Raw genomic sequence first — 7,216 nt, forward strand, 5'->3', positions numbered from 1 at the left:
AGATAATTATGGTGAGGAGCGATGCGATAGGGCAGAGGTCAGAAGACATGTCTGACCCTGTTCTCTGAAAGGCCTGAATGGAGCCCGCTCCCCGGAGACCAGCGGGTGACACTGTCTCATTTTTTCACTTTCTGTTCTAATGATGAAGAGCTAAAGAATACAGAGCCGTGGGGGGGCCCCAGCTCCGCGCTCGCTCCCGCCCTTCTGCTGCCCGGCCCGCGGGCTTGCCACGGTACCAGTTCGCACGCTTGCCCTCTGTGCTTCGCCTGCTGTCTCTGGGAGCGAGGGCAAGATTGCAGCCCAGCGCCGGGCATCCCGGCAGCAATGCCCCACAACTGCTCCAGGGCCAGAGGGAGCCGACGCAGGCACCTCTTAGGAGTGCGGTTGCCTTTTCCTGGGCTGGGAGCGTGCAAGGCATATATACTCCCAGAGGTGCCTACTAGCAGGCTGGGGAGCTGCCTTGCACAGCGGCACATAATAGGTCACGGCTCCTTGGATCCGCCAGTGGCAGTGGGTGGTTGTGCCCGTGTGTCAGGTGGGGTTTGCAGGCCAGGGACTGCTGGGGAGTGCAGGGGCACCTGGTTTTCCCGGCAGATGGAGAGCTGGACTGCTTGCACTCCAGCATGGGCAGGTGTCTGAGCAGGCTTCTCTTTGTCCCTACAGGAAAGTGCAAGACCCGTGGCCCAGCGTGTGCCATGGAGAGTGGGGCTCCCCACACAAAAACCCCACCAGGGTGGAGCAGGACGTGAGCAGAGCCATGTGCAGGGCAGTGCACGTGCCTCATGCCGTGGGTTGTGGCAAAGACAGTGCAGTCCTGCCCGGGTCAGCCTGGTCTGAGCCTGCGCTGCAGCAATGAACCAAGCAAAAGCCTTTGTAGGAGCAGAGCCCCCAGTGATCCCTTGCCTGCTCCCAGGCTCAGCCTGGGTGCCCCATAGACAGACTCGGGGCAGGCAGCAACCCCTTCCTCACTCCAACAGGCTGGTTTCTGCCTGCGAACACAGAGCTGAGCCCAAATTTACTGTGGCTGGCTTCTTTCACTAGCTGCAACAGAGTACAACTAATAATTATTGAAGCCTTTCTCCCACCATAGAAATAAAATATGGCCCTGGAAACCCAGCACAGCTACTCCATTGAGAACCCAGCTAACCTGAGTAATACCAATAATTCAAAACAGATGAGCCAGAGGCTCAAGCACTGTAGGTGCAGTATCCCCATCTGCCCTGACCTTTGGAGCGCGCTGAAAGTTACCTTGAAACTCCGCAGAACTCCTTGGAAGTCCAGGAAAGGGTTATTTATGGCAGAGCCATAAATATTTGCTATGGATTTTCTCCATCAATCTAGAAAACGAATTAGGTTAGAAGAAATTTATGTCCTTGGATCTTGGGCATGTGTTTCCGGGGGAGAGGAGGGAAAGTGGGATCTCCATTGTGCAGGGCAGCGAGCGGCTGCGGGGCTGTCAGCTCCGCTGGCTGCATTCATTAATTCCCCTTGGCAAGCGGCTGAAACGCGCGGGGTCTGGGGGTGGGGAGGAGGTTTGTGAAACCCTCTTAAAGCCGCTCTATGAAGTTGTCCATGTGGAAGGGGAAAGTCACCTCCCCTCCCCCCTGCAAATGCAGCATCCCACCCCCATCCCCTGAAAGAGCCCCACGACCTGGGGACCGGGTGGCCCAGGAAAGCAGAGCCCCAACAAACCACTAGACCTCAGTGCAGGAAGGGGCATATGCCACCAGCCTGTCCCACCCTGGCCAACATGTGCGTGGTGGGAGCTAGCTCAAAGCGGTGCCTGGCTGGTACCCTTGGCCATGCTGCAGGCTTGAGTGGCCAGGCAGGTGCTGGAGTCATCTGGCAGCCTGTGTGTTACAGCATGGGCATGCGAGCGGGCGTGAGGGGCAGGTACGTGCTCCCACAGCAGCTCCTGCTCCCCTGTCCCGCCGTCCCAGCGCTTCTGAAAGGGCTTTGGCATGAACAAGCTGACCTTGCGCACCCTCTGTTCCCACCCTTTGCCCTTTCCCCTTTGACCTCTGCCCAGCTGCATGGGCAGCAGAGGCCACAGTGTGCTGTGCAGCTGGCTGGGAACGGCGCGCGCCTGCAGCAGGGGTCCCAACGCCTCGTCGCAGCAGGGCCCTGAATGCAGCTTCTCCCTTCTGCTGCCTCTGCGCTGCTCCAGCACCCCCAGGGGCCCTCGGACCATTTACTCTCAAGGCACTCCCAGACAGTCCCCCAGGCAGTGGCTGGGCTGGGCTGACCTCTGTGGCCTCAGACAGGAGGAGGGAAGCTTTGCCCTTGAAACATGGTCCTTGTGGTTGCTGGCGGTTCCCGGCTTGTGTGTGCTCCACGGCTGCAGGATTTTTGCTCTTGGCGGTTTCCACGTCTCCCTTGCCCTGACTGGTCCCCCTCTGGAGCTGGGTTCCTTAAGGGACACGAGCTTGAGTAAAACCTCCCAGCCCTGCTTTCCCCTGCTCCTTCCATGCTGTTCAGCATCTGTCCAGCAGCCTTTGCAGTAGGGTGGTTCAAGTAGGGGCATGCCCTGCAACACCTGCACTGGGCACCTGTCTGTGCACGTGTGCCGCTGCCTGTGTGTGCGCAGGCTTGCATGTGTGCCCACACGTCCCTGGGTGTGCATGAGGGCTCTGGGAGGCGTGCAGGGGATCCTCTGCTGGGTAACCTAGTAGTGGGAAGAGCTGACAAGCTGACAGAGGGAGCATGACACCAGGAGCTATTTGCTTCATCAATGATTTACCAGATGTGTACACTGCACTAAAGACTTGTAAACATGCTTTAATGGCCAAATCCTGTAGAAATGGCAGTAGCACTGCCAGCTCCATCTCCACCAGACACGTTTCAGGGTCAGCCGTGCGAAGGCCTGGAGTCCCTGTGTTGCAGGCTCTGCTTGGCCTGTGCCGGTACATGTGAATTAGGCACAAAAGTCCCAAGGTCAAAGTAACTGCAATGTCGGGGAAGGATGTAGGAGCAGCAGGTTCTCCTCTTCTGGGTCCCCTGCAGGTCCTCGTCCCAGCAAGCTGCACCTCCAGCTCGCTGGGCTTCAATTCGAGTGCCCTGGAGTGGATGGCTCTGTGTTCGCCTGCGATGCTGGAAGTCTCCTTTGTTAATCACTGAAGCAAAGCATCATTAGTGAGAAGTGCAGAGTGTATACAAAGAGGAACTTGCCAAATTACTAATAAGCAGAAACTCCATCCATCTTAATGAGACAGGGTTAAGAAAATAGCAACTTAGAATATACACAATGGAGCCTTTCCACGCTGTTTATTTATTCATGCTCGAAAGTAGTTCAGGACTCCATCTCCGCCGCTCCGTGGAGATCGTGGCGCGGGTTCCAAGCCACAGCCTGTTTATGCTCTTGCAAATCATTAAGCAAAAAAACAATAAATGGATGGATTGTTCCAAAAGCACGGAGGAGGGGACAAACATCTGGCACCCAAGCAAACAAAACAAAACAAAGGGCCCAGCCGGCTCCAGGATCTCCTTGCTCCCGCACGAGGGCATGCATGAAAAATGACTGCGCTGCTCGTGTCCCAGCCCAGAACCGCCCTCCTCGGGAACGGCAGCTGTGCCACGCTGCCCTGGTCCCTCAGCAGCCTGGCTCAGCCACCTCCCTCTGCACCCTGATCCCTGGGTGCCCATGCCAAGCTCCTTCTCTGCCCTGGAGCACAGAGAAGCTGGGTCAGCTCGGCAGGACTGCACCGCACCACGCCGCTGGGTGGTTGACGTGGCCCATGCCTTGTGTGGTGCAAGTGAGGCTGCTGCAGCTCCTGCACGTTCGGCACGTTTCGGTTACCAGAGTAAGACGGAGCCATGCCCAGGGTTTCAGCTGGACTTGGGCTGGGCTCCTGGCATGGGTGTGCAGGCAGGCACGCGTGCACAGGCACACACACCTGGCAGAGGGGGAGACGTGCCGCAGCACATCGCCTTGTGGTCTGGAGCGTCGGCTTCTGCCGACATGCCTGCACGTGGCACGGTACAGGGAGGGCTGTGCTGCTAAATGTGGCAGGCAGGTTGGGGCCCTGTCCTGTTAGGCTGGTGGTGTGATTCACGGCTCTCCGGAGACTCACAACGCCTTTCTGCTGTTGCTGTGGAGAGCGGCAAAGTCTGCCCCGCACCAGGCTCTCACACACCTGTGCTGCTCAGCCACATTTTTCTTTAGTTGGGTAAGAGCCCGCGGCACCTTCCATGCGGGCACCTGAGCGGCCAGCGGTTTTATTGCGCGGCAGCGCTTGCTGTGGGTTATTCATACATCCTGCGGCCGCGCAGCAGCCCCCACCTGGCCCAGGGCACGGCTTCGTCTCCTGGAGAAGAATGTGCTGCAAGGCAGCAAGTTATTACAGGATAAATATTTATAAGCCCCTGTAAATATTTGCCGTGGGTTCCCTTCTGGGATGAGGGGCAGAATGCACCGAGCCTAAAGCTGCAGCTGCTGATGCCCCAGCGAGTCAGCCTGTTATTGATGCCGCGTCCGTAGCCTGCTTTATTTCACCCTGGCAGGAGCCTCTGGCTGCATCCTCCATGTGCCGGGACCTTGAGTTAGCCCCCGGGACAGACAGATCCCCCTGCGGCGCTGAGCCCTGCCCGTGCCCGGAGCCGAGCCCTGCACAGCAGCTCCAGGTAGCTGCCCCAGCATCCCTGATTGTATCAGCATCGGTTAACCCTGGCGCTATCTGCTGAGGAAAAGCAGAAAAGCAAATAGAGCAAAGCTAACATCCTGCCTAGCAGTCCCACGCTGTCCGGCCACTCTCAGCTTGGGGCAAGGGAGCTAATCTAAAGCAAATATTCCCTGTGGGACTGCAGATGGCCTCTTCCCAGGCACCCTCCAAGGAGCAGCCCTGCCGAATCCATGGGCGAGGGGGAAGGGCCAGGGCTCAGCCGCATCCCCTCTAGCATTTGCCTTCATGTGCCCTGGGCCAGGCCCACACTGCCAGGCAGATGTGGGTGTCAGGTCTCCTGTCTGAGCAGAGGTGCCCAGTGCCAGCGCTGGGGAGCTGGCAGTGCAGGCCACACAGCGGAGGGGCTGGCCTTTGCCCAGGCACAGGGCCCTCGTGCTTGGGGGCACCTGTACCCACAAGGAGCCTCTTGCAAGGCACAGGCTGTCAGCAGGGGCAGCCTTGGACCTTGCGGCTGCTTTAGGGACCTCTCACACCTGCAGGCTCATTGGCTTCATCAATAAACAGCAGATGTCTCAAATTCCAGCAGCCAATGCCGCGTCTGTAGTGCCCGGCCACGGAGCTGGGTTTCTGAGCCAGGCTTTGCACCAAGTCCGGGCCCACGGCAAGAGAACTCTCCCCCCCTGCCCCACACGTGCCCACATCCCCCGGGCCCCCAGATCTCATCATAGGGGTGGGGTCGGGCCCCCAGACCTCCTGCAGGGAGCCAGCAAGAAAGGGCACTCAAAGAGGGCTAACCCATGACATTATTGATCTGCAGTATCTCAGGCGGCCCTTGGTTACACAGGTATGGATCGAAATGGCTGGAGGAGTTAATGCCTAACTCGGGCGTCGTTCTGGGCAGAGCTGTGGTTTCTGGGGCCCTATGTTGCACGTGAGGCAACTGAGCGGTCTGGACTGGATAGGGCAGAAGGATTGCTGGCTGCAGGGATGGGCTCTGGCTGCTCTAGGCCTGTTGGGGAGGGCAGTGCTGACACCCATGTGGAGACCAAGCATGCCGATGTGCCGGAGACTGCCCTTGCCCTCAGGGAAATGAGCTGCCTGCACTCCCAGCCCAGCTCTAGTTAGCTGAAAAGAGTCCACCTGGCAGCATCGAGCTGGGGGAGCCGTGCACGTGCAGCAATCAGGGTCCACCATGCCCAGCTACATCAGGGAAGTCCCTGCCAGTCCCGTTCACCCAGGCAAGCACATACTCACCTTCCCCATGAAACCCTGGGTGGCAACAGAGTGGCAGGACCACAGGAAACAGAAATGACTGCTGGTTGCACGATACATCACAGCAGAGGCACAGGTCCCCCTGGGCTGCCCTTCTGTCACTGATCTGTGGGCTTTCCGTTATGCCCATCTGCCCCGCATCCATAGGGCAGACTCTCCAAGTCAGCCAGCAAGGAGCCAGCGGGCCTGGAACTGCCCTCCTGGGTGCCTGCAAGGGCAGGTGCTCGAGCCCTAGGGTGCCAGTGCAAGGACATGCCGGCCCAGGCAGGTGCCCTTCGGGCAGCAGGCTCTGGGACTGCTTTGCAAGGACGTGCACTTGGAGTGCCCATTATAGCTTCCCAGAGAGCGCCCAGCAGAGCAGGGTCCCACCGGACACCCCTCGCAGGGTTGGGAGGGGAAGCGCATTCAAACTAGCTCCCGGACAAAGCCTGAGAGCGTTTCACTGGCTCCGTGCTCCCCTCCCGTGGGAGCCCAGCCCAGCCGGGCAGCGCCGTAGTGCCGGGCAGTGGTCAGCATGCCATGCCTCCGTGGCTTCGTTGCCACTTGCCCTGTCGAGGCTGGCTGCATCCAAGCGCCTTGTTCATTCAGGCCCCTTCCCTCCCGGCGAAGCTCTCTCTCGTTTACGGCTGAATTCTCCACTTCCTTAGCAGCGCCAACTGGCTCCTCTCTTGTGCGAGGCCTCAGGTGAAAGTGGCTTTTTCACGCTCCCAGGCTGCCAAGCTCTGGATTTGCCTCTCAATGAGGTGCAGTTCCTGCATTACACAGCACGAGCAGTGTCGGCAACCGGCACTGTGCGCGCCTGCTCGGGGCAGCACCGTGCTCCTAGGGCGGCCACCCGGCAGAGTCCCACTATCCCCTCCTGGGAACGCACGAGGCCCAGAAACAGGGTGAAAATGCCCCCGGGGATCAGACGGGTGCCCCCAGCGCCCCCAGCTTGGCAGAGCTCTGCCAAGTCCCTGTCGGCCTCTTGGTAAGGGAGCGGAGGCAGAGGTATGCCGCACGCCCAGCTCCGCTGTGAGCTACTGGGAGTCCTCGTTGCCAGCCTGCACGCCAGCCCCGGGTCGCTGCAGAGCCCCTTGGCAACCCGCAGCTCCTACCCCGGCTTCCTCGGGGCTGCGGCTGTGAAAAAGATACCGAAACCCCGAGGGCGGGGTGCCAGGCAGCGCCGCACAGAGCGGGGCACAGGCAGGCTCAGGCCTGCGGGGAACATCCCCTCTTGAGGCGGCAGCCCAGAGCCAAGGGGGAGAGGTCGGGCAGAGCCGCGCACCCCCGACCCTGAGGAGAGGCCGGGGCGCCGCCGCACGCGTGCGCAGGAGCGGGCCTCA

General features: G+C 59.9%; 1 long non-coding RNA gene across 1 annotated transcript in view; it reads right to left on the reverse strand.

Moving 5' to 3' along the window:
• The window catches only part of LOC109295586, an 8,642-nt gene extending 5,906 nt beyond the window's left edge, over positions 1-2,736 (reverse strand). The window contains exons 1-2 of the long non-coding RNA XR_002096774.1: positions 2,247-2,736; positions 1,249-1,337 (exon numbers count right to left, since the gene is read on the reverse strand). This is a non-coding gene — a long non-coding RNA (uncharacterized LOC109295586). The remainder of the gene's footprint in view (positions 1-1,248; positions 1,338-2,246) is intronic.
• Between the last annotated feature and the right edge of the window lie 4,480 nt (positions 2,737-7,216).

Source organism: Gavialis gangeticus, unplaced genomic scaffold (assembly GCF_001723915.1).
Source record: "Gavialis gangeticus isolate Ggan-Ray unplaced genomic scaffold, GavGan_comp1, whole genome shotgun sequence".
In the NCBI taxonomy this organism is placed as follows: domain Eukaryota; kingdom Metazoa; phylum Chordata; order Crocodylia; family Gavialidae; genus Gavialis; species Gavialis gangeticus.